The sequence below is a fragment of the Bos javanicus genome, chromosome 2 (assembly GCF_032452875.1).
Source record: "Bos javanicus breed banteng chromosome 2, ARS-OSU_banteng_1.0, whole genome shotgun sequence".
Lineage (NCBI taxonomy): Eukaryota > Metazoa > Chordata > Mammalia > Artiodactyla > Bovidae > Bos > Bos javanicus.
In genome coordinates, this window is record NC_083869.1 from 115031196 (window position 1) to 115045056 (window position 13861).

Sequence of the window (13861 nt, forward strand, 5' to 3'; positions counted from 1 at the left end):
CAATGTTATGTTCGTACAGCAAAGTGAACAGGCTATACATATACATATAGCCACTCTTTTTCAGATTTCTTTCCCATTTAGGTCACCATAGGGCAGTGAGTAGAGTTCTTATGTTGTAAGTAGGTTCTCATTAGCTATCTATTTTACACATAATATCAATAGTGTATATGTCAATCCCAATCCCCCAATTCATCCCACACCCCCTTCCCACCTTGGTGTTCATACATTTGTTTTCTATGTCTGTGTCTCTACTTTTGCTTTGAAAATAAGTTCATCTGTACCATTTTTCTAGATTCCACATACATGCGTTAATATACAATATTTGTCTTCTTTCTTTCTGACTTCATTCTCCATGACAGTCTCTAGGTCCATCCGTATCTCTGCAAATGGCACAATTTTGTTCCTTTTAATGGTTGAGTAATATTCCATTGTTCTTCCCCACAGCACTGACTGCTAACTAGAATCTCCATAAATATGACTAAAGATGAGACTTGAGATCCAGTACACACACAACACACACATACACACACACACATAGATTCAGCATCATCTTGATAAATTAACCATCAAAACCATGTTCATAGAGTCCCCATGGCTTGACACAACATTCGCAAGTGTGTCCATGGATTGACTGCTTCCAGATAACCAGTATGCACCTAAGAGCCCGACTCAAGGTTGTAACATTCAGTCTTTGTAGAAACCTGGAAGCTAAGAACTGCCATTTTGCAGGTTAAGAAATCAAAGCTCCCTAAGGCTTCTCAAGCCACCCAGGATCACACAGACTAAATTCAGGCTCTGGCAATTTAACTCTAGATCTTGGGCCCTTCAATCTCAAGGCAGATTCTCCTTCTGACATTATATGGATCATCCTATCCAGTAATAAGACTCATCCTCCCCTTCTCCATTGACAGCATCCATAGCATTAGACATTACAGGCACACACAGGTTAAACCTAAAGGTTGAGAGGGACTTCACTGGCCAGTGTCATAGGTGGGACTCCCAAATGGGGAGTAGAAAGCAGCCAAGCTCAGAGCTTTACACAGGATCCCTCTAGACCCCACTGAGGCCCAGAAAGATCTGAGCCAGTAGGATTTCCAATTAGTGCTCCTGTGCAATGATGAGACTTACATTTGGAAGAGTGAAGAGCACAAGAAGAGAAAAGAATAATCCTTGTCTGCACAAACTCAAGCTACCATGATCTCTTCCAAAGAGCAGTACAGATTGAATATAAAGTCTTGGTGGTGGGGACTTCCCTGGCAGCACAGTAGACAGGAATCTGTCTGCCAATGTAGAGGACATAGGTTCATGCCTTCTGGAAAGATCTTATGTGCCACAGGGCAACTAAGCCCATGCACCACAACTGCTGAGCCCACGTGCCTAGAGCCTGTGTTCCATAACCAGAGAAGCCACCACAGTGACGCTCCCGTGCACTTAGGGACTGAGCACTCAAGTATGGGGCAGGCTTCAATAGGATCCATGCATCTCAAAGTCCGTTGAGATCATCTGTTTCTCCTCAACAAGTAGCACAGTAAAACATCGCAAATTCACAGCTATCAGTCTGATAACACAGCCCCAGACCACTGCTTCCCTGCAACTTCAACTCACGTAGGTGTAGAGAGACTGAAACCAATGTCTGCATGACGCCTACAGATTAGGGGCAAAATATAAAAGTTCTTCCCTCTTTTCCTCAAAAGGAAGGAATAAAGCTAAGGGACAAAATGGACTTAGCCACAGTAACTCAGTTTCTATTTTCTGGGCCAAGCTGACTTTGAATAAGAGCTTTGAGGAAGTTGTTCAAGACACTTGATAGTTCTGGCCACACTCCAATCCTCTGTCAGCATTGGGGGGTAGACAGCAGACAGGTTTTTGTTGTTGTTTAGTCGCTCAGTCGTGTCTGACTCTTTGCAAACCCTTGGGCTGCAGTACGCCAAGCTCCTCTGTCCACTGGATTCTCCAGACAAAAATACAAGAGTGGGTTGCCATTTCCTTCTCCAGGGGACCTTCCTGATCAAACCCATGTCTCCTTCAAGTCTCCTGCACTGCAGGCAGATTCTTTACCACCGAGTCACCAGGGAAGCCCTTAGAATAAGACAAACTCACCTTTGACACTTTACATCTGAGCCCCAGTGTCCTCATCTGTAAGATTCAAGGTTTGGCTTAGATCAGGGTTTGCACACCAGAATCTCTTATCTACTGATTTCATTGGTCTGCATTGTCAAAATAGTTTAAATATCATTGCTCAATGTGTAGCTGAGAAATAGTCTTTTTTAGAATCTATATGCAATGAACATTATTTTCCCTTTTACAGATAAAACTATGTAGAATGAGCAGCATTCTTTTTAAATTCTCAGTAGAGATGACTATTTTTTGAAGGCAGTACTTTGAGAGAGGAATCAAAATAATACCAGCTGGAACTTTAACTGTCTTATTTGTGATAGTGAAGTCCTCTGCTAACTCACCAAGCATTCAACCAAATATCACATTTCAAAGCCTCTCATTTGACCTTGGGTATAAGCATGTGTCCACAGCCAGATGTTTGCCAAACTTTAACAAATTATATAAACTTGTAGAAGCCACCACGACATATACCTTTTCGTGAAGCACCTTTTGAAATAAACCTATGAAGTCTCTAAAATCAAGACACTCTGTACAAAGTGCTGATCATTCCTTGTTAAAAAAAATTAACGTATGCAGTACTATAGGTGCCGTAGGTGAGAAAGTGCTTATCAGTGAATATTTTCCACAGCCCCACACTTAAGAAAATGCACTTGCAGCTCTTCAGGTTGTTAGTTCTGTGTTATTTACTATGCAAGGGTTTCCTCTTTTTCTCTCACTTTTGTACAGGGAAGTGTTGATATTGCTGGGAGGCAGAGCCAGAAGGTAGGATAGACACTCTGCACAGATGAACCTTTCCTGGAAAATGTGGAGATTAGAGGGATTCTATAGGTCTGCACATGGTGCCACTTCCTTCCTGTTCCATTCACACAATTGCTCTTTCTTCTGTATTACATCACTGCCCTGCCTTGACTGCTCTAAATTCACTGCTAGGAATTGAGTTTTTACTATTTTATCTCTTACATTAAGGTCTTTGGTCCATTTTGTGTTGATTTTTGTATGTGGTGTGAGCATTTGTTATATCTTGACACTATGTTAAAACCTTCAACTCAGCATCCTGCTGAGCATTAAATCAATTATATTTTTGTAAGTAGAAGTGGCTGAAAATATCTAAGCCATTAAAGAAAAATATTTCAAGCACATTAAAATATTTATTTGTTATAAAAATTAAAGTAGTTGGGTGTGTGCTTTATAAGTCATCTTTATATATTAGAAGAGACCCCCTAAGATATTTATTGGGCAATAGATTATTGACTTTATTTGACTTAGTATTTTTACTTAAAGACAATGCAAACAACATTTCTTTAAAAGTTATAATGCATTTAACTTATATTAACACTCAATAACTAATTTCTTTAAGGAAAAAAACTACAAATTAACATATTATCCTTATGGCTACAATCTACATTAGGCACATGTTAACAAATGTTATCATTCAAAATTATTCTTGCTAAAGTGTAGGTGCCTGACAAAGAGAAATAAACTTGTAACACTCTATTTCTTCTTAAATGAAGTCTTGGATGAGATGAAATGCTGACAAATAGAACTATTGGTAGACTGCCATTGGAACTCAATGCATTCAGAAATTCATGAAAACGTTAAGTAGAAGACACATCTAACTCAGTGGATGTGAGAGGAAAAAATAGGGAAGGAAACTATTTTTTAAAATAAAGGACCTCCCTGGTGGTCCGGTGTTAAGAATCCACCTGCCAATGCAGTGGATATAGGTTCGATCCCTGGTCTGGAACTAAGATCCCACATGCCACAGGGCAACTGAGTCTGTGCACTGCAACTTCTGAGTCTGTGCTCTAGAGCCGCAACTAGAGAAAGCCCTTGCACAGCAACAAAGACCTAGTGCAGCCAAAAATAAAATAATTTTTAAAAGCTTATGACAGAGGCACCCGAAAAGTAACAAAGGATATGTAATTTTGGTGTTAGATTTCCTACGTCTGCAACTCAGTTCTGCTACTGACCAGCTGTGTGAACCTGAGTGAATTAGCCTCTGTAAAGCCTGTTTCTTCCTCTGTGAAATGGGTTTCATGATACTCGGTTGCTATGAAGATTGACTGTGTTACTGCAGGTAGGATACAACTCAGTCCCTTTCTTATAGAGAGGACCCAATAAATGCTAGCTTCAGCATTTCTTTTTTTTATTTAGTATTTATTTCTTTTTCAAGTTGTCTAATATTTTGAGTTACTAATATTTTGTTAAGGGACCTGTTTCAATTTAAAAAATCAGTATTAAATATTATCAAATGCTTTTCCTCATCTATTAGAGCAAATGACCTTTATATATTAGTAGCTTCATTTACTGATTTGCTAAACCATGTTAAAATTCCTATTTGAAAATCAGTCTTATGGACCTAAAATAAACCCTTCATTGGGGTGAGTTATTTTTTTTAATGTGTTGTTGGAATCTATCTGCCAATATTTTATTTAGGCTTTTTGCCTAACAGTGTCATACTGTTTATGGCTTTCTTTTTATACTATCTTTGTTGCATTGTGAAGACTACTAACGTCAAAAATCTCATTTCGAAGCTTCCCCCTTTTCTGCTCTGAAACAGCCTGCATGACCCTGGAGTTATCTGTCCTTTAATGATTTGGTAGAACCTCCCTGAAAAGCCGTCTGGGCCTGGGACTTTCCAAGGTTTCGCTTTCACAAACTTCTCTATTTTGTTTATATTATTTGTCTAGTTTATATTTCAGTTTTGTTTTGTTTTTTAAGCTTCGGGAACAGAAGGTTAGGTTTATCAGACGCTTCAATTCATGGCACATTGTTATCATTGGTAACACAAGGCCCCTCTTATTTATTCTTTCAAAGTATCTTTTCCTTTTTATGCCCATACTTCCTCCCCTACCCTTCCCCCTCAAATAGGCAACCATTCTAATATGTTTCATGTATGTCTTTCTCAAAATTAATATGCTTGCAAACTGTGCAGCTTTTGTGTGTACCTGCATTCTCTGACATAAATGCTAGGGTGGACTATAGTGATCCCGCTGAATCATGGGGTAATTGGTTTCAGGACCTCCATGGATACCAGTGGGGTTTCTCAAGTGGCATAGTGGCAAAGAGTTCACCTGCCAATGCAGGAGATGGGGATTCGATCCTTGGGTTGGGAAGATCACCTGGAGAAGGAAATGGCAACCTGCCCCAGTGTTCTTGCCTAGAAAATTCCATGGGCAGAACAGCCTGGCGGGCTGCAATCCACGGGATCAGAAAGAGTCACAAAGTGTGCTCACAACTGAGCAACTGAGCACACACATGGGTACCAAGATCCGAAGATGCCCAAGTCCTTTGTATAAAACAGTGCAGTACAGTTGGCCTTGCGCATCCATGGGTATAGGACCCATGGATACAGAGAGCTGACTAGAATATCTTATTCTATTAATATTTTTTGCCTTTTTTCCTCAAGCACTGTGTTTAAGACCCATCCATATCACTGTGCAAACATGGAACCCACAGCTTCTAACTGGTGTGATAAACTCCAAGATGAACATCCACTTGATTATACATCTCTACTCTTCCGGTGATGAGCACACAGGTTCCCTGATACCACACATGCCTCTGTAACTAATATCACTGTACCTAGCTCTTTATTGTTGTTTTTCAGTAGCTCAGTTGTGTCTGACTCTTTGCATCTTCATAGAGAGCAGCATGCCAGGCTTCCCTGCCTTTCAAATCTCCCAGAGTTTGCTCAAATTCACGTCGATTCAGTCAGTGATGCCATCTAATCATCTCATCCTCTGTCACTTCTTTCTCTTCTTTCCCTCAATCTTTCCAAGGATCAAGGCTTTTCTCCAATGAGTCGACTCGTCACATCAGGTGGCCAAGGGACTGGAACTTCAGCTTCAGCATCAGTCCTTTCAATGAATATTCAGGGTTGATTTCCTTTAGGATTGACTGGTTTGATCTCCTTGCTGTCCAAGGGACTCGCAAGTCCTTTAGGAACCTAATGGTGTCATAACTCATCTGCTGGACTTCCTAATTCTAAGGTGCTGTGCTGTGCTTAGTTGCTCAGTCGTGTCCAAATCATAGGGTATGTGGCTGTTTAATCTGACCAAAATGACTGACCAGCCTATACTCCCACTAGCAGTATATAAGGATTTCTATGCCCTGAACCCCACTGATGAGTTTTCTGTTGTCAGTCCAATGGGTGTATACCATATACTCTTGTTACTTTAATTTTGATTTTTTTCTCTTCAAACACGGATTAGCTTTTCAAGTGTCCTCATCAGTATCTTGCTTATTCATATCCTTTGCTCACTTTCTAATTGGTCTTGCTGTATTTTTATTTTTGGTTTTCAAAAGTTTCTTAATTAATCTAAATATTAGTCTTTGTCTTGGAGGTGGAAAATATCTTCCCTCATTCTATCACTGATTCATCCATTTTAGTCATGATGATGTTTGTTGAATAAAAATCCTTTATTCTGTTTTATTTATTTATAATCAAATGTCTCAGATTTTAGTTTATTCTCTTGCTTGTGACAGTTTATTTTAAAAATATTTCTCTGTTCTAGGTAACAAAAATAGTGTCCTGTATTTTTTTCTATTAAATTTATCTTTGAAATTTAATTATCTCATTAAACTCATTTAATATTCACCTTTATTTGAGATGCCTGGAATGGATCTGGGCTTCCCCAGTGGCTCAGTGGTAAAGAATTCACCTGTCAAAGCAGAAGATGCAGGTTCAATCCCTGGATTGGGAAGATCCTGTGGAGAAGGAAATGACAACCCTCTCCAGTATTCTTTCCTGGGAAATCCCATGAACAGAGAATCCTGGTGGGCTACAGTCTATGGAGTCACAAAAGAGTCAGACACAACTTAGCGATTAAACAACAACAAGGGTTGAAACTGTTAGATCTTCACTCCTAATGGCTCTTAGTCATGTTAAACTGTGATATGGTTGTAGTTATGAAGACAACTAGATCACAACTAGATCACAGTAGATCACAATTATTATAGTTGCTTCCTCCCCATTATTCAATTTTATATTTATCTTTATATTTTTATTTTAAATATATTTTTACTTCTACCCTTTTCATTTATTTATATTTTGTTTTGCTTATAAATTATGTTTTGTGTCTTCACTGAAAGATCAGAAAATCAGTGTATGTTCATGACCTCCATTTCATTCTCTATCACAATCACTTCAACATCATCAGGACTGATAATATTCTCACATTCAGTTCCATCACAACATATCGGTATCAGTCTAAATGGAATCCATTACGATGCTGGCTATTTTACTGTGCTTTCGATTCTGGTTCCCAGCATTCCCCACAGGTCCTAGCCCTCAGAAGAGAGGAGGTTTTGTCCCTGTCCTGTGAGACTTCACTTCTGGGAGGGCTGAAAAAATGTAGCCAATTTGGAATCTAGTGACTCTGGGTTTGGAGCCCTAGGCAGGAGGCTTGTTAGAAAACACAGAATCCAAGAGCCTGTGGAGAAGGCCACATCCTTCAGCAGAAAGAAGGCAAAGCCATGCCAGTGAGGAAGCCTTGTGTGAACGCAGCTGATGTGCCTTCCTGGAACTCAAGGATAATCTGGGCAGAGGCTTGGTGGAGGACATAAATTCTGCTTGAGAAGACGGAGACACTGAATCATGAAAATCTGGGTTTAAGTGGTAAAGTGGTCACATGTGACCACCTCCCCTCTGCCCCCCACCCCCACCCCCCGGCTAGATAGGCCTGGGAACATTTAGCTTACATCTGACATTAAAATGTGACTCAGTAGGAAAATACATTTTTGGGGGTAGATAAATAGCAAGGTCTGCTAAAACAGAAATGCAGAATTATAGATGTTTATACGAATCTCTTACTCTAATAAATACAGATGTGTAGTTTTGTCTTGAAAAAAGAATGAAAGACAAAGCTGGATAAAAGAAGGAACTATGCCCTCCCACAGCTACTTACAAGCTTTCTCAGAACAGAATTTAAACTCATAGTCATTCTCACCTTTCTATTCTCTACTATAAAACACACATACACACAACACACCCTGGGATTTCATATTCCACTTCCAAATGTCCAGAACCTCCCACCTCCCTCCACCCCCAAATCTTCAAGGGCTGAGATCCAGAAACACAAAATCACCTTGTCACAACTCTTTCCTGTTGCCATCATCCAGAAGCCACGTCTTCCTTCTCTGAATTCTCATGATATTTTATCTGTGCCTCTCATGGAGCTTATCGCTTTCTGGCTTGTATCATAGTTGTTTACACGTATGAGACACCATGGTCCAGAGAAAAGAACCGCTGTGGGCTTGAGAGTCAGACCTGTCTGGGGATGGATCCCAGGTCCTTCCCTCACAAGGTGGGTGGCCTTGGGAAAATACCAACTCTTGAGGGCCTCCTTTTTTTGGCAAAATATAAAAGTAATACTCTCCTCTCGTGATGGTTCTGAAGACAGGAGATAGTATACATAAAACACAGTGCTCGGTAACATACAAAAAGAGTCAGTCATTATTATTATCATTATTTATGATGTTATTTTGTATTTCTTATGCCCCCTATGAGAGTATCTATTTATCCATTTATTCAACAGACATTTATTGAAGACAAACTAACATGACAGGCACTGGGGACCACATGGAGAAAAAGAGAGTCAGTCTTGCCTGGAGAATTCCACGACAGAGGAGCCCGCCGGACTACAGTCCATAGGGTGGCAAAGAGTCAGACACGATTGAGTGACTGAGCACAAAGGCAGGAAGTAAACAGCAAGCAAACACAGAGATAGTTTCAGATGAAGAGTAATGCTGTGAAGAAACTAAAACAAAACATGCGATAGAGAGCATCAGAGGTAGGGGGAAAGAGGAAAGGTGTCTCCGGGAATGGAGAAATTGGGTTAACATCAGGATAAGAGGTCAGCACCTACGAGAGGTTCTGAACCCAGAGCATTTCAGGAGGAGGAGACCTCAGAGAGGAAGCTCTGAGTGAGGAGTGAGCTGACAGCAGTATCAGGAAGGAAGGCAAGGTTGGGGGATGGAAAGGGATGGCGAGTCCCCCAGGGACTCTGATTTTGTGTATGGATTTTTTCTTCTTCATTATATCCTTTTTAATCTTTGCACTATTGGTACACTTTGTGAGCTGTTTTGTTTTAGTCAGAAAGAGAAAAACAAATTTCGTATATTAAAGCATATCTGTGGACTCAAGAAAAGTGGTACAGATAAACCTATTTGCTGGGCAAGAATAGAGACATGTTGGTAGAGAATGGACCCGTGGACACAAGGTGAGGGTGTGGAAGTGGGGGAGGGAGGTGGGATGAATTGGGAGACTGAGATCGAGAGCCCTTCAGGCTCCTCTGTCCAAGGAATTCTCCAGGCAGGAATACCAGAGTGGGTAGCCATTCACTCTCAAGGGGATCTTCCCAACCCAGGGATGGAACCAGGAATCTCCTACCTTATGGGCAGATTCTTTACCATCTGAGCCACCAGGGAAGGCCCTAATATACGCACTGCTGCTGCTGCTAAGTCACTTCAGTCGTGTCCGACTCTGTGCGACCCCATAGACAGCAGCCCACCAGGCTCCCCCGTCCCTGGGATTCTCCAGGCAAGAACACTGGAGTGGGGTGAATATATACAGTACCATGAGAAAAATGGATGGCTAGTGGGAAGCTGCTATACAGCACCCGGAGCTCAGCTTAGTGCTCTGTGATGACCTAGAGGGATGGGATGGTGGTGGAGTGGTGGGAGGAAGGCTTGAAAGGGAAGAGATACACACATACAAATAGCTGATTTACTCTGTTACACAGCAGAAAATAACACAATATTGCAAAGCAACTATACCCCAACTTAAAAAAAAAAGGCACATGAAAAGGTGCTCAACAGGTTCATTATTAGAGAAATGCAAATCAAAACTACAATGACGATCACCTCATACCTGTCAGAATGGCCATCATCCAAAAAAAAAAAAAATCTGCAAACAATAAAGGCTGGAGAGGGTGTGGAGAAAGGGTGATGTCGGTGGGAAAGAGCCCGGATTTTATTCTCACTGTGGTTGGGCAGCTCCTTGAAGACATGATCCCCTGGCTTGTACTCGGCATTCTGTCTGCCATTGTGTTTGCCTCCTGGAGAGATGCTGCCCAGGATGTAAGACTGCAGATTGCTGTGAAAGGTAGAGATGAAGGGAAGGAAGGAGAATGGGAGGGGAGAAAGGAAAGAGAGCTGGAGGGAAGGAAGGAGGAGGGTCAGAGTACAGACATCCATACAGCCAACCATCCATACGTGCAATTTAATGCTTCTCTCCATTGTCAGGGGCTCCAGGAAACACCAAGGCCAGCGCTAGTGGGTGGGGAAATCTTCCATCCTCCTGTGAACATTTGGTGTCACCCTGGTCCCTTTCCTTGCGTGGTCCTAGATGGTGGTGGGGGCTCAGGAGCCTGGAGATCGGTGAGGAGCACCGCTCATCACTGCCCCTGACTCCCATTGCTGGCAGTTCTGTCTCTCAGGTCACAGATAACAACTGTCAGATGGTCTCCCTATGAAGCAATAAGCTTCCCCAAAACAAAGAGGCCAGCCAAGCTCCAGGAAAGCTGCAGTCTGGACAAAACACACCAGCCTGGAAAAAATTAAGAGTTCATGAGCAACTGAACAAAGGACCTCCGGGAAATGCAACGGGTTAAACACGAGCACACAGTGTTCCTGACGTCCTTGAACGCACAAGGAGAAAAATCATCACACATCCCTGGTAAAGGGAAAAAGAAACCACAAGAGAAACAAGTCAGTGTTGTCGCAGGAGAACTAAAAATAATGCCGTGAGAGGTTGGGCCAGCCCAGAAATGAAGGGAAAGAGATGATAGGCAGTAGGGGAAGATGAGAAATGAGTCAGGGCAAGGGGGCCAGAGCCTGGCCCTTTTGTCTTTTAGACAGCGCTCCCTTCACAGCCTCGGCACGTTCTCCCTGGACCCCCTCCTCTGTAAGAACACTCTGGTTAGGAAGAATCTAGACTATTGATGAAGCAGACACAACAACCTCATGTTAAAGATATTTCTACATTAATTTGGGTCTTAAATCTAAAAAGACGTGAATTCAACCCCAGGGGCCAAATGGTGCAGGGCTATTTGCTAAGAGACAAACCTCTCTCCAAGAAGGCTTATGGATCAGAACAAAACAGCAGTTTTTGGATAAGCAAGAAGTATGAGAGTGGGAGACCAGGGGGCCATATCCGAATACAACTTACAGGTGAGCACACGTGGAAGGGATGAGCGTTTCTAACCTCAGATCAGATCTTGAAGAAAGTAAAGCAATAATCAGAATTAAAGGCAGAACTAGTTCATATGTTTGACATTTGACATGTCCAGTTTCCTCATCGGTGCCACCTTTGTGCTCAGAAACTGCACGAGTGCATCTCCGAGAAGGGGTGCCATGGTTACAAAATTCCATATGGTTTCGTCATAACCTTCCTTGGACCACAGGCCTTTTCCACCAGAAATATAGACTCCAGACTTCCAACAAGGAAGACTTCTTGTGTCTAAGGCCTTTTAAACTTCACGGTCATAAGAAGGTAGACCCAACTGTTCTGGTATGAAGGAAGAGATTTTGTCCAAAAGTTGTAAAAATGTTTAGAATTTAAATTGTTCTGCAGGGTCTACAATGTGTGGGGTGCCAGGTATGGGCGAAGCACTGTATCAGGTGCTCTCTGCATGTGGTGAGAATGCCTTGAATCCTCTCCAAACCTCTGCAAAGTAAATGTCATCAGCCCTATGTTCCAAAAGGTAAAGCTATGGCTCCAAGTATTTGAGCAATTTTCAGACAGTCCCCCAGCTAGTAAATGGGATTTCCAGGGTGGCCTAGGACTGACTAATCCTAACACTACAGTGCTTTTCTGGAACAAAAACGCATCACTCCACAGCTACATAGAAAAATTAAATGGCACTGACAAAAAAGAAAAAAATTAAAGGACAGATTTCATCTGCACAGTCATCTTTGGTGAAAATCTTTGATAATTGATGATGTTTTCATTGGAGGCTGAACATTATAATGCAATACACACAGCGGATATAGTCATCTTACCTGAAATACCGTATCATAGTTTCCTAGAGAAGATACTTTGACTTTATAATCTCCAAAGAGAAATGGTCTTTGTAAATTTTTGGCTGGGGTTTTCCTCGTGTCATGAGGATCAACTCCATTGCCGGGACACCAAAGAGTAAAAATAGATTTCCCATTAGTAGCAACAAGTAGGAGTTGTTTGTCAGCCAGAAGGAAATTCATTCTTTTCCTGCTTTAGCTCTTTTTCTGCCAGCAATTAATCAGAGGGTGAGTCAGAGCCAATTTCATGTACTGGTAGAATAGGTTGTTGTTGCTGTTCAGTCACTCAGTTGTGTCTGACTCTTTATGACCTAATGGACTGTAGCACAACAGGTTTCCCTGTCCTTCACTATCTTCTAGAGTTTGCTCAAACTCATGTCCATTGAGTCAGTGATGCCATCCAATCATCTCATCCTCTGTCATCCCCTTCTCCTCCTCCCTCCAATCTTTCCCAGGATCAGGGTCTTTTCCAAGGAGTCAATACTTCAGATCACGTGGCCAAAGTATTGGAGCTTTAGCCTCAGTATCAGTCCCTCCAATGAATATTCAGGGTTGATTTCCTTCAGGATTGACTGGTTTGATCTCCTTACAGTCCAAGGGACTTTCCAGCATCACAGTTCAAAAGCATCAATTCTTCAGCGCTCAGCCTTCTTTATGACCCAACTCTCACATCCATACATGACCACTGGAAAAACCATAGCTTTGACCATACAGACCTTTGTTAGCAAAGTAATGTCTCTGCTTTTTAATGCACTATCTAGGTTTGTCATAGCTTTTCTTCTAAGGAGTAAGCACTAACATCACGCTTTCTGTCACCATCCACAGTGATAGATAGAATAGGTGGTTATCTACAAAAGATGACCTCAGAGTTGTGAAGATAGGAGAGCTGATCCCAGGCAAGAATTGAGGGCAACAGCCCAGCAGGGACTCCATCCGCTAAAAACAAAAGAGAAAACATTTAGCTTTGATGACTATATCTAGAATTAAAATTGTTCATAAAATCTAGAAGTAAAGTTTATTGACTGCAAACATTCAAGTTTTAGGTCATTGTCACAGCAAAATTTTATTTTCATTTAATTTAAAAACAGAAAAAGGACCACCTTTCACCTGATTCCTTCTCAAGACTCATTGTACAGCACTAAATCTGCTCCAATAAAACTAAACAACCCCCCCTCAACCCCCGCTACTAAACCTCTCTTCAGATGGATTCCCAAAACTCCACTATTAGCAATTGGTTCTCATTTGCCAAAATGTTCTCTTCTTCCTGGGTTCAGTTCAGTTTAGTTGCTCAGTTGTGTCTAACTCTTCTTCCTGGGTAGCCGTTCTTTTTTGATCCAGATAGCCTGGAAGCTGATATATTAATTTCATTTCAGTTCAGTTCAGTTGCTCAGTCGTTTTCAACTCTGAAACCCCAGGGACTGCAGCACACCAGGCTGCCCTGTCCATCACCAACTCCTGGAGCTTGCTCAAACTCATGTCCACTGAGTCAGTGATGCCATTCAACCATTTCATCCTCTGTCATCCCCTTCTCTTCCTGCCATCAATCTTGCCCAGCATGAGGGTCTTTTCTAATGACTCAATTATTCAGATCAGGTGGCCAAAGTATTGGAGTTTCAGCTTCAGTATCAGTCCTTCCAATGAATATTCAGGACTGATTGCCTTTAGGATGGACTGGTTGCCTTTAGGATGGACTGGTTGGACCTCCTTGCAGTCCAAGGGTCCA

The 13861-nt window shown here is 41.7% G+C and overlaps 1 long non-coding RNA gene across 1 annotated transcript in view; it reads right to left on the reverse strand.

The window, feature by feature from the left end:
• The window catches only part of LOC133229869 (uncharacterized), a 44769-nt gene extending 31699 nt beyond the window's left edge, over nt 1-13070 (reverse strand). The window contains exon 1 of the long non-coding RNA XR_009730668.1: nt 8205-13070. This is a non-coding gene — a long non-coding RNA (uncharacterized LOC133229869). The remainder of the gene's footprint in view (nt 1-8204) is intronic.
• Between the last annotated feature and the right edge of the window lie 791 nt (nt 13071-13861).